We start from the raw sequence: 13,636 nt of genomic DNA, 5'->3' as shown, positions 1-13,636 counted from the left end.
GTGCATCGAAGACACCATATTCTCCCTGCAGTCATCAGAGGGTGGTGCAAATATAACCCAATCCAGGAAGATATTTCTCTTATTCATTGGTATTGGTACTCAGAGATAATCCTGTCTAAAATTACCACCTCCCTTTGCAACCCACTACTATTCACAGGGATTTGGAATTTACAATCAAGGCATAGTTGATAAGAAAGGTACACCAGTTCAAGCCAAAATTCCTTAAAGGATACCCGAAGTGACATGTGACATGATGAGATAGACATGTGTATGTACAGTGCCTAGCACACAAATAACTATGCTGTGTTCCTTTTTTCTTTCTCTGCCTGAAAGAGTTAAATATCTGGTATGTATGTGGCTGACTCAGTCAGGAAGTGACTACAGTGTGACCCTCACTGATAAGAAATTCCTGTTTCTATCTCTTTCTTGCTCTCAGAAGCCATTTTCGGCTAGAAATGTGTTTTATAGTTGGAATGTCTTATCAGTGAGAGTCACACTGTAGTCACTTCCTGTCTGAGTCAGGACTGAGTCTGACACTTACATACCTGATATTTAACTCTTTCAGGCAGATAAAGAACAAAAGGAACACAGCTAAGTTATTTGTGTGCTAGGCACTGTGCATACACATGTCTATCTCATCATGTCACATGTCAGTTCAGGTATCCTTTAAGAATCCCCACCAGGTTATGATCTGAGGTGTTCCCTGAGATATGAAGCGACTGTAAAACAAAAAAAAACCTGCAGAAAGTTACAGAAATCCTGAGACATACCCTGTTTGGAGATATTGAGATCTTGGTTGAAAAGGCATTGAACCCACCAAAAGTGCTTTTCTAAGTGCTTACGATTTGAAAAACCCTTGCTAATGTATTGCTATGGGGGATTTAAAAAATAAAAACCCAACCCAACAAACATTCCTCATGTGGGATCACACCCATAGCATTACATTAGCAAGAGCTTTTAAAATCACAAGCCTAAGAGGTTGAACAAGTTAGTTGAAACTAGTGAGATTATTCTAAAAGCTAACTCAGCACAAAGCATTTGTTAATCTGAAAACTTCTGTTTCAGATGTTATATTTCCACTAATCAACACGACTGTTTGAGAAATTGACTTGTTCAGTTTTGGGCTTTAATGCACTTTGTGCATTTTTGGTTTAGATCACCCTGAAAGAGTATTGAAGCCTATGTTTTGCATTTTCCTTGTGAAAAGGCTTTGTATATCAATCGCTAAAATTGTGGTAAAACACCTTAAAACATTAACAGAAAACTCAACAAAGAAAGGAGAGGCAGCCACCTGTGGAAGGGGGAGGACCCCGAAGCGTACATACAAAATGGGTGTCGGAAATAGTCACTAGTACGATATTGATAAAATTACTGATTCTGATTCTACTGTTGACCATGGGCAATTCTGATAGTAAATATCTGTAAATGTTTCCAATATTTTACGACTGCTAAACCTAACCCTATTCTCTCTACCTAATGCCTAACAATAATCAGTCCCCCACCAATGCCTAACCTGCACCCCATGCAAGTAGGCCTCTATTTTATTAAGTGCCTGTGGTGCCTAAAGTTCCTCTTATAGCCATTATTAACGTGAGCACCTACGGAGGCGTCCAAATTTCCTGTCACTGACCCTGAAACGTGCTGGCTCAATATATGTATACTGCTGTTTTGCTATGAGCAAATAAAAGGGAACCTAAACTGAGAGGGATATGTATGTTTCCTTTTAAACAATACTAGTTGCTTGGTAGTCCTGCTGATTTCTTTGGCTGCAGTAGTGGCTGAATCACACCTGAAACAAGCATGCAGCTAATCCAGTCCGACTTCAGTCAGAGCACCTGTTCTACATGCTTGTTCAGCGGCTGTGGCTAAAAGTATTAGAGACACATGATCAGCAGGAGAGTCAGGCAACTGGTATTATTTTAAAAGGAAAAAATCCATATCCTTCTCAGATTAGGTTCCCCTTAAAGGGGTTCTGTGGGGGTTGTGCAAGAGAAAAACGGACACTTACCTTGGGCTTCTATCAGCCCCGTGCAGCGGTAATGTCCCACGCCGTCCTCCTCCCATCTGCCGTTCGCCGCCGCCAGCCCCGGTCTAAGCGGCATGGGATCCAACTGCGGCTGCGCTAGAGTGGCCGCGCACCCGCTCGCTTCCGCCTGCGTCATCGGAAGCTTACTGCGCAAGCGCAGTACAAGGCTCCGTTGTACTGCGCCTGCGCAGTAAGCCTCAGATGACGCGAGCGGAGACACGGCAACGCGCATTATTCGTCTGTATGTCAGACGAATAATAGCCCGGTGCCGGCTGCGGGGAACGGCGGATGGGATCAGGACGGCGTGGGACATTACCGCTGCACGGGGCTGATAGAAGCCCAAGGTAAGTGTCAGTTTTTCTCTTCCACAACCCCCACAGAACCCCTTTAAGGGCATATTTGTAAAGGTAGGTCATATTTTGTGCATATAAAGATATGTCTTTGGTGTGGTGGTACCCTTTTGAGTTGACTCCCGGTGAATTGACTAAAGATTGTCAGTGTGAACTGTGGACACTGTGAATTGTCAAGGATATGGAGGGCATCATTGCTATTTTCCATGTTGAAAATGCTGCTTTCCATGCAGCTGATCCTCTGCTTTTATAGCTTTATAAGTTAGTGAGCCACAAGAAGTATGCAGATCTTGTGTTACATAGTTACTTTGGTTGAAAAAAGACGTACGTCCATCGAGTTCAACCAGTATAAAGTACAACACCAGCCTGCTCCCTCACATATCCCTGTTGATCCAGAGGAAGGTGGAAAAACCCTTACAAGGCATGGTCCAATTAGCCCCAAAAGGGAAAAATTCCTTCCCGACTCCAGATGGCAATCAGATAAAAATCCCTGGATCAACATCATTAGGCATTACCTAGTAATTGTAGCCATGGATGTCTTTCAACGCAAGGAAAGTATCTAAGCCCCCTTTAAATGCAGGTATAGAGTTTGTGTGAGCGTTGTGTGACCCTGAGTGTTGCGTGACTCAGGGGACCAATTCTAGATATGTGACATATAAACCAATAGAGAACCTTAAGAGCAGCATGGAAGCCAGGCAAATAGCATTTTTAAAAAGTGGCTTCCATATTTCTTTCATTCAGGCTCTGTTAGGTTTATTTGGGGCAATATTCTAATGTTAGGTTGGCTAATAATAGGATTGGGAAAAGGGTAAAGGATCAGGATTTGTTAACCTGTGTAACGATCGGTGAAGCACAGAGAGGATCTGATTACCAGTGATCTGCAGAATCAATGGGAATACAGATGTATACCAGATTATACGTGATCTGCAGTATCACTGATAATCCGATATACTAGCTAACCTCTGTTCACCTGAGTAGAGTGTAGTGTTTTGGTGTAACAGTAACACTTAGAGGACAGGGCCTCAGTACAGTAAGGCGTACTGTACAGATTCCTTCCGCAAACCTGAGCTCTCCAAGGCGGGAGGAGTCAGGCTGCCAGCGGGAAGGATATACTGAAAGTAACCCTCTGGCGGAAGGGTCACTTAACAGAACGAGGAACCGCCTCTAACAGTAAGGTCGGTTCTCGAGGTCGGACAAGCCAGGTCATACACACACGGACAGATAAAGTACAAGATCAGGAGGCAAAGGCGGAGTCAAAGTACAGGCAAGGTTCAGCAACGGGGTATCAGATATATCGGGGTACAAAATCAGGAGGCAGAAACAGAGTCAAGGAACGAGCCGGGGTTCGGCAACAGAGTATCAGAAATATCGAGGTACAAGATCAGAGTTCAGGAGGATAGTCAAAGCAGGCAAAAGTCATAACATATAATCACAATCAAACTAGTACTTTAGCTATCAACAGAATCTAGCTAAGTGTAGGATTACAGCTCCAGCTGGTCCCGGCACACTTGCGGATCTGACTACGGATCTGGGTGCTCCCACATATGTGATCGCACGCCAGACAAAGAGCAAGTGAACAACCAGCAGTATATATACTCTAGGACCTTTCCAGGACCTCCCTAATTGCTGGTCCAATGAGAGCAGTGGAATTTGTCAGCTGGTCAGCCGACACCCTTCTAACTGCTATTTAAACTCTGCCTCTGTGCTCGCGCGCGTGTAAGTCTGAATCCTGGTGGACTATCAGTCCCAGCCACACCAGTACTGTCATGCAATGTATCTAGTGCGGGGGCCGCCTCTGATGCGGATTCCGCCGTTACCAATGCGGATTCCGCCGCACTGCCTATGCGGCATGCGGTGTTTTTTCCGCGTTGTGACGCCATGCTGGACGCGGAAACAGCCGCCTCACCTCGAGAGACGGCGGCCTTTCCGCGTTTCCTTACAGTACCTCCCCGAGGAGTGGACTCCGGACAACTCCTACCAGGTTTCTCGGGGTGTAAGGCATGAAACTCCCTCACCAACTCATCTGCATGCATACGGTTCCCAGGTACCCATCGCCTCTCCTCGATGCCATACCCTTTCCAATGTACGAGGTACTGTACCGAGTTTTGTACCTTGCGAGAATCTAATATTTTTTCCACTTCATACTCAGGTTGGGCATCTACCAACACGGGAGGAGGAGTGGGACCCACCTGGACTGCTGGTTTAAGAAGGGACACATGGAAGGACCTTACCCCCCGCATGCTGGTGGGAAGGTCGACGGTATACGTAACATTATTAATCTTTTTTACTACCGGAAATGGACCGACAAACCTGGGGCCCAATTTATCTGAGGGCTGTTTCAGGGCCAAATGACGTGTGGACACCCAAACCAAGTCTCCTGGCTGGAAGCTCCACTCTACTGAACGTTTCTTGTCAGCTTGACCCTTCTGAGTAAGAAACGCCTTTTGTAAACTATTTCTCACCGTACGCCAAATGTCCTTAAAAGACCTCTGCCAGGCATCCAGAGCTGGAAACGGGGTGGAGGCCACTGGCAATGGTGAGAACTTAGGCAATCTACCAGACACAACCGGGAATGGAGAGAATCCGGTGGAGGAGCTTTTCAAATTGTTTTGTGCGAACTCCGCGAAGGGCAGAAACTTGACCCAGTCGCTCTGCGTCTCCGCAACATAGCACCTCAAAAATTGCTTCAATGACTGGTTGATTCTCTCCGTCTGCCCATTGGTCTGTGGGTGGTAGCCCGATGAGAATGACAGCTTCATGCCCATTTGTTGGCAGAATGCCCTCCAGAATCTAGAAATGAACTGGACTCCCCGATCCGACACTATGTTTTCCGGAATGCCGTGCAGCCGGAACACGTGTAATAAACAGGTCAGCCAACTCCTGGGCCGAGGGGAGTCCTTTCAAGGGCACGAAATGGGCCATTTTGCTGAAGCGGTCGACTACCACCCAAATGACCGACATACCTTCTGATTTAGGAAGTTCACCCACAAAATCCATGGACAAATGAGTCCATGGCTCACTCGGGGTGGGTAAAGGCTGCAAGGTACCCACAGGTGCCAGCCGGGAGGGTTTACTCTTGGCACAAATCGCACATTCCCTCACGTATTCCTTGCAATCTGCTGCCAAGGACGACCACCAGGCGCATCTGGCTACCAGATCCTGTGTTCTAGATGCCCCAGGATGCCCAGCATTTTTATGTGCATGGAACATCTCTAGAACCTGGAGACGGAACGGTAGCGGAATGAACAGCACCCCTGCGGGCTTCCCTTTCGGGATGTCTTGTTGAAAGGGAATTAACGTCCCCTTCCAATCCTCCCAAGTCTCAGTTGCGGCTAGTACCAACCTCTGGGGAATAATAGTCTCTGGAATGGAGGGCTGTGCTGTCTCTGACTCGAAGCACCGGGATAAAGCATCCGCCTTGACATTTTTGCTACCTGGTGTGTACGTAATAATGAAAGAGAACCTAGAGAAAAATAATGACCAACGAGCCTGACGAGGGCTCAACCTCTTAGCCCCCTCAATGTACTCTAGGTTCTTGTGGTCAGTGTAGACCGTGACCGTATGCTCCGCTCCCTCTAACCAATGTCGCCATTCCTCGAAAGCTAACTTAATGGCTAAAAGCTCTCTGTTGCCAATATCGTAGTTCCTTTCCGCAGGGGAGAACCTACGGGAGAAGTAAGCACAGGGGTGCATTCTACCCTGCAAGCCAGATCGCTGAGACAGCACAGCCCCCACCCCGACCTCCGAGGCATCCACCTCAACAATAAATGGAAAAGATGTATCTACATGTCTGAGGATAGGTGCAGAACAAAATAGGCCCTTCAGGGTGGCAAAAGCCTGTAACGCCTCAGGAGACCAGTGAGTGGTATCTGCCCCTTTTTTGGTGAGACTGGTAAGTGGCGAAATGACCGTAGAGTAACCCTTTATGAACCTCCTATAATAGTTGGCGAAGCCAAGAAACCGCTGAAGAGATTTCAAGCCTACCGGCTGAGGCCATTCCAGAACAGCGGAGACCTTGGCAGGATCCATAGACAGGCCTGTGGTGGATATTATGTACCCCAGAAAAGCGACAGATGTTACTTCGAAGATACACTTTTCTATTTTTGCGTACAATAGGTTCTGCCTTAGCTTGTTCAAAACGAACCTCACATGGGTCCTATGTTCAGAGAGATTGTTGGAGAAAATAAGAATATCGTCTAGGTAGACTAGAACAAATCTCCCCAACACCTCTCTGAAGACCTCGTTGATGAGTTCTTGGAAAACGGCCGGGGCATTACATAACCCGAAGGGCATCACCAGGTACTCGTAATGCCCATCCGGTGTATTAAAGGCCGTTTTCCACTCATTGCCCTTTCTTATGCGTACCAGGTTGTACGCACCCCGTAAATCCAGCTTAGAAAAGATCTGGGCGCCCGTGATCTGAGTGAATAAATCGTCTATCAGGGGTAGCGGATAGCGATTCTTTACTGTAATTTTGTTGAGACCGCGGTAATCGATGCAAGGTCGCAGGCCTCCGTCTTTCTTTTTTACGAAAAAGAAGCCTGCCCCAGCAGGCGCCCGGGACGGGCGAATGAAACCTTTGGCCAGATTCTCCCTGATGTACTCTTGCATAGCCACTTTTTCGGGTCCCGATAAATTGTACAAATGACCCCGGGGGGGTACACAACCAGAACGGAGATCAATGGGACAATCGAAAAGGCGATGTGGAGGTAATTTATCGGCTGCTTTGGGGCAGAATACATCCGAATATTCAGCATACTGGTCTGGTACACCTTCCACCTGAACTCTGGTTTGCCCCAATGTTAACTTCCCCAAACACTGCTGAAAACAATGGGGAGACCAGGAGGTTAACTGGCCCGTGGCCCAATCTATTTGTGGTGAATGGATCTGCAACCACGGCACGCCTAGGATAATAGTGGAGGTTGACATGTGTAACACAAAAAATTGTAACTGTTCCCCATGCAATACCCCTATGGTGAGCTTCACCACCGGAGTCTGCGACAGAGCACGATTCCGTTGCAGAGGGGAATCGTCCACTGCTGTGACCTGAATGGGGGGGTCTCACGGGAGTGAGCGGAAGACCCAACTCCTGAGCAAATTCGAAATTCATAAAATTAGCCGCTGAGCCAGAGTCAATAAAAGCTTCAGTGGATACAGATTTATCCTCCCATGTAACTGTACAAGGGAGAAGTATTTTTTTCTCTTTAAGGGGTGAAATTTGTGTGCCCAGGGTGTCACCCCCCACTACTCCTAGGCAAACTCGTTTCCCGACCTGTTAGGGCAGTTTCGCACTCTATGCCCTGCTGTTGCACAATATAGGCACAGCTGTTCCGTCATCCTCCACCTTCGCTCCACCTGGGTCAATTTCGATCGACCAATCTGCATTGGTTCGGGTGGAGGCAAGGCCGGAGGGGATGAGACAGAGGGAGACGGTGTTACTAAGGGTGCAGCAGAAGGTGCCGCATAGGATGTCGCCCTTACACGGTGACTGCCTCGAATTTGCCTCTGATGGCGTAATCGACGGTCGACTCGGATGGCCGATGTGATGGCCTCATCGACTGTCCTGGGTTCGGGCAAAGTTAACATTAAATCGGAGACCTCCTCCGACAACCCAGACAAGAAGTAATCCATCAGGGCAAAATTATCAAATCTGGCAGTGACCGACCATCTGCGGAATTCTGCCGCGTAATCCTCGACTGAGCCTCTACCTTGCCGCAAAAGTTTGAGCTTGCGCTCAGAGGTAGCCGCAAGGTCAGGGTCGTCGTATATTACAGCCATGGCCTTAAAAAATTCCTCCACCGAAATTAGAGCAGTATCAGTGGGAGACAGATTGTATGCCCAGGTCTGGGAATCACCGGTTAACAAAGTTTTAATAAATATGACCCGTTGGGTCTCAGTCCCCGAGGATCGGGGTCTCAGCTCGAAGTATGACAACACTCTACTCCTAAAATTCCGGAAGTCAGACTTGTGGCCGGAAAATTTATCAGGTACTGGCATACGTATGTCAGCACTAGGAGAGGATCGCACTGAATCTACTGACGTCTGGAGGGTTTGCACAGAGCCTGATAGGACATCAATCATAGTCTTGTGGCTACCCAGCACTTGGTTGATGTTTTCCACCGAAGTGGCAAGTGCGCCCAGACGGTCAGTGTGTGCGTCCATTTGCATTTTTGGTCTGGCGTTCTGTAACGATCGGTGAAGCACAGAGAGGATCTGATTACCAGTGATCTGCAGAATCAATGGGAATACAGATGTATACCAGATTATACGTGATCTGCAGTATCACTGATAATCCGATATACTAGCTAACCTCTGTTCACCTGAGTAGAGTCTAGTGTTTTGGTGTAACAGTAACACTTAGAGGACAGGGCCTCAGTACAGTAAGGCGTACTGTACAGATTCCTTCCGCAAACCTGAGCTCTCCAAGGCGGGAGGAGTCAGGCTGCCAGCGGGAAAGATATACTGAAAGTAACCCTCTGGCGGAAGGGTCACTTAACAGAACGAGGAACCGCCTCTAATAGTAAGGTCGGTTCTCGAGGTCGGACAAGCCAGGTCATACACACACGGACAGATAAAGTACAAGATCAGGAGGCAAAGGCGGAGTCAAAGTACAGGCAAGGTTCAGCAACGGGGTATCAGATATATCGGGGTACAAAATCAGGAGGCAGAAACAGAGTCAAGGAACGAGCCGGGGTTCGGCAACAGAGTATCAGAAATATCGAGGTACAAGATCAGAGTTCAGGAGGATAGTCAAAGCAGGCAAAAGTCATAACATATAATCACAATCAAACTAGTACTTTAGCTATCAACAGAATCTAGCTAAGTGTAGGATTACAGCTCCAGCTGGTCCCGGCACACTTGCGGATCTGACTACGGATCTGGGTGCTCCCACATATGTGATTGCACGCCAGACAAAGAGCAAGTGAACAACCAGCAGTATATATACTCTAGGACCTTTCCAGGACCTCCCTAATTGCTGGTCCAATGAGAGCAGTGGAATTTGTCAGCTGACCCAGCTGGTCAGCCGACACCCTTCTAACTGCTATTTAAACTCTGCCTCTGTGCTCGCGCGCGTGTAAGTCTGAATCCTGGTGGACTATCAGTCCCAGCCACACCAGTACTGTCATGCAATGTATCTAGTGCGGGGGCCGCCTCTGATGCGGATTCCGCCGTTACCAATGCGGATTCCGCCGCACTGCCTATGCGGCATGCGGTGTTTTTTCCGCGTTGTGACGCCATGCTGGACGCGGAAACAGCCGCCTCACCTCGAGAGACGGCGGCCTTTCCGCGTTTCCTTACAACCTGCCTATTTTTTCACCAAAATAAAGGTCTCTATTAACCAGTGTGTGTTTCATATATACTGTACTGTAACTCCACTATACAGGGTATGTTTACTACATCCACTGCACAGTGTGTTTTCTGCATACTATAAATCCACTATGTGGTAAACATACTCGATGTAGTGGAGTTTTAGTAAGTAGTAAACACACCCTGTGTAATGGACTTATATAGTATGTAGTAAACCCACTTTGGGTAGTGGAGTTATAGTATGCAGTGAACACACTCTAACTCCATTACGCAGGGTGGGTTTACTACATACTATAACTCCATTACACAGGGTGGGTTTAACATATACTATAAAGCCACAGAGTGTGTTTACCACATACTATAACTACTACACAGAGTGTAGCGCAATGTGTACATGATTTACACATTGCTTCTTGACAAGACTGACAGAGAATAGGCATTGTGGTTGATTCTCACAGCTGGGTAGATTCCTTTAAGTTTAAAGTAAGGGTGGCAGTTGTCATGAATAGTAGATATATTGGATATTGCACATATTTTAGGTGGTATGGTTAGGGTTAGTTGAGGGGTTACTGTTCAGTGCAGTTATAAGGTTAGTGTAGGGTAGGGTACTTGGGGCTGCAATGGAACTGGATACAAACTTTCTATCTTATACTATCTGTGCCCAAAATCAGGAAACTGCTTTTCTTCAATAGGTTATTTGCGTTTCTTATTTCTGTCTTGGAGAGTAGATGTATCACTTCCTTTACAATGTATTGGGAGCATGTATTGGAATTAAGATGGTATCAGAATTCTTACCAGTGGAGACACAGAAAATGTTTGTAATATTATTTATTGTATTTATAAAGCGCCAACATATTACGCAGTGCTGGGCATTTAGTTATGTTTAAAGACAACATTTAGGGGTGACATGCAGCAATTAGACAATACAGGAATACAAGAAAACAAGATCGCACAGTATGAGTACATGGTAATGTTAAGTCAGTCACTGGATGGGAGCATGGAGATTAGGCAAGTTAGGTTCACTCAGATCCATAGGAGGTGTATACAGTAATGGAGGTGCATGAACAGTTAGGAGATACAAGGAGGACTCGGCAAAGGATTGTTTGTCCAAACTAGATAGTAGTGTTTTAAATTATTCACACTAAACTGAGCAATATCTCACTGCATTGATTATGTACCAGATAGAGTTGGATTCAGGGATAAGACACATAGTAGAAGTCAGTAGCTGATGATTTAAGGGGCACCTAAACCAAGCTACCTAAGATGAGCACAGTGGCATGGAAATGCTGGATCCCCATACCACTGTGCATTGTCAGTTCCTTAACTTGTTCCTCCTGGTTGTGTGGTTGCAGTTGATCTATCTGTGATCAAGACTCTGAGATGCTGAGAAGACAATCTCCTGGACTGCCTTGTCTTGTGAGAAAATGCAAAATGGGGCAAAAAGTAAGGTTTGCTGTGACTATAGTTTCACTGGATCACTCATCAGCCTGAGATGTCCATAGGCTGGATTAGCTTTCAGTTCTATGATAAGAAATAAAGAAAATGTTTAACCTGTATATACCAGGTAGTAATTGGATAATGTGAAACCTGTATAGACTAGGTAGTAATTTGACATGTCCTATTGCTGCATCAAAACTGATATTTCAGACTCCCCTATTCTGAAGTTGCGATCTGTCATTATTAGGTACAAGGAGTTGTATTGATTGCAAGCATTGGCTGGAGTGATCATACACAGGACTGTAGTTAGGGGATGAACTACACCTGTACACGTATATAAGATCTGCACTCCTCTAAACACGATGGGTGAAACCGTACCATTGAGGCTTCTGAACAGAGCCGGAGTACTTATATACAGAGCACAGGAGATCATTGCAGTGGAAGCACCGATATTTTTCCTGCCCAGTACTGTGTGACTAGATATCACTCTCTGCAGGGAGGTGATTAGAACTTCCCCCGAGGCCTGGTACCCACTAGAGCACTTTTAGCAGCGATTTATGCTGTCTAGGAATCACTAGCTATAACAAAAGAGCTTCTCTGCTCTAGGTGCATGGCCATGAGCCTACAGGATCACTTTTCAGATAATTTTCATAATTGAAAGCAGGGCTGAAAATCGCTTTCCGTGAAATTGCTCTGCTGCTTCTAAACAAGACAGATGACATTTATATCACACTTTTCTGCTGGCAGACTAAAAGCGCTTGAGCTGCAGCCACAAGGGCGCGCTCAGTAGGCAGTAGTAGTGTTAGGCCAGGGAGTCTTGGCCAAGGACTCATTACTAAATAGGTGCTGGCTTACTGAACAGGAACAGTTGAGATTCAAACCCATGTTTTCTTCTGTGTCCGAGGCTCAGTGGCAGAACCCTTAACCATTACTCTATCCTGCCACTTCTAAATGACACTACAGCTTCCAAAGGATTGTTTAGTTTGTAGCAGTAAAGGCCAATATTTCACATTATGTCATAAGGAAGTAAAATATCACAAAATGGTCTTTCCTCGCCCTGTTAGTAAACAGGGAACAGTTGCTTCTGCTGTGTCACCCACAATGAAGTGCTGACAGCTCCGCTCCATCCTGCCAAGAAATTACTTTAGAGATCTTCGCACTGGAGCAGCGCAATCCTGAAGTGACAGGCTGATTGTTTGACATAATACACATCTTCCAAACATCCATGTCACTGACTGGACATCTTGCTCCAATAAGTTACACACACTATTTCTCACCAATGAAGAAAAAACTCTTGTCAGCAGCACAATCTCTCATAGCCAGTCCCTTTCTAATGGCTCAGCTCATCCTATCAGTGGGAAACAGGATTTCCACCTTCTTGGACAGAATTGCTAGAAAGTACTTATTATAATATGTTGTTGCAGTCTAGGACACAAATTTCAAGACTCCAATGTATATACAGCACATAGGGTAGACCTATACTCAAAGGTTATGAGAACTGCCATAGCTGAGTTTGAAATACATAATTACATTGTAAGTTTGGTTGAAAAAGGAGAAAAAGAACATCCGTCCAAGTTCAACCAGGAGAAAATAATAATAAAAAAAAAGTAAAAATGGGTGGATTTCTGTCCTGCACCTTCTCATATTCCAGTTGATCCAACAACAACAAAAAAACAAGCTTGGCCAACTGACCTTTAACAGGAAAAAAATCCTTCCTGACTCCAGGTGGCAGTCAGATAAAATCCCTGGTCTGTAATATGTTACTTGCAGTCCCATATTTACTCCCACTCACTGTCTCCATGTTCCGTATCTCTGTGTGCCTGTTGCTAATGTTCAGGCCACACTTCCTTGCCATGTCTGTAAAAAGTAATAGTGTTACAACTCAGTTAAAAACTTCCCTGGTGATACAGACTAGCGTGATTTATCCAGGTAAAAATAGCTAAAACCGGTATGGACGAGCCAGCAGTTCTAAGACGGGGTCTCGGTTTTTCCCATGCGTTTTCACATTAATATTTGCATTTTTGTGTGAATTTTCACATGCTCTGGAAAACTCCTTGTGAAAATAGGCTCATGAACACAAATTTTAATGTGAAAAAAATGCATATGATTCTGCCAAAATGCTGAAGAGAGAGGGAACTTGTGGCCTGGAAAATCAAATGATGAAAATCCAGCAGAAATTGAACACCAAGGCGGTCAAGTGATTAGCTTGAGATATTAGCTTAAGATAAAGCTCCTTTCCAGAGAGAATTACAACAGTGTAGGCAACTTGGAATGTCTGCTACATGTTGCCAAAAGTATCTATTAAAACAAAACTCTAGAGTCTAGACACAGAGTTTCAACTATTGCTGTGCAGTGCTGCTCAAATTTGGATCCGGGAGATGCCTGGATAGTTGCTATCCGGATATTTCCCAGTTACCTGTGCAGGGTGGGCAGGAGTGTCAATCTTACCTGTCTGACGTCTTCTTCGTCTGTCCCTCGGCGCATCCCACGATGCACTCCACGCGCGTCACGTGAT

At 45.8% G+C, this 13,636-nt stretch overlaps 1 protein-coding gene across 1 annotated transcript in view; it reads left to right on the top strand.

Annotated features, from left to right (window-relative positions):
• PITPNM2 (phosphatidylinositol transfer protein membrane associated 2) overlaps positions 1-13,636 on the top strand; it is a 437,162-nt gene that overhangs the window by 411,293 nt on the left and 12,233 nt on the right. The gene's annotated exons all lie outside the window — the stretch shown is intronic.

The sequence above is a fragment of the Hyperolius riggenbachi genome, chromosome 1 (assembly GCF_040937935.1).
Source record: "Hyperolius riggenbachi isolate aHypRig1 chromosome 1, aHypRig1.pri, whole genome shotgun sequence".
Classification (NCBI taxonomy): domain Eukaryota; kingdom Metazoa; phylum Chordata; class Amphibia; order Anura; family Hyperoliidae; genus Hyperolius; species Hyperolius riggenbachi.
The sequence above is the reverse complement of the archived record's forward strand: the minus strand, read 5'-3'. Positions and strand labels throughout refer to the sequence as shown.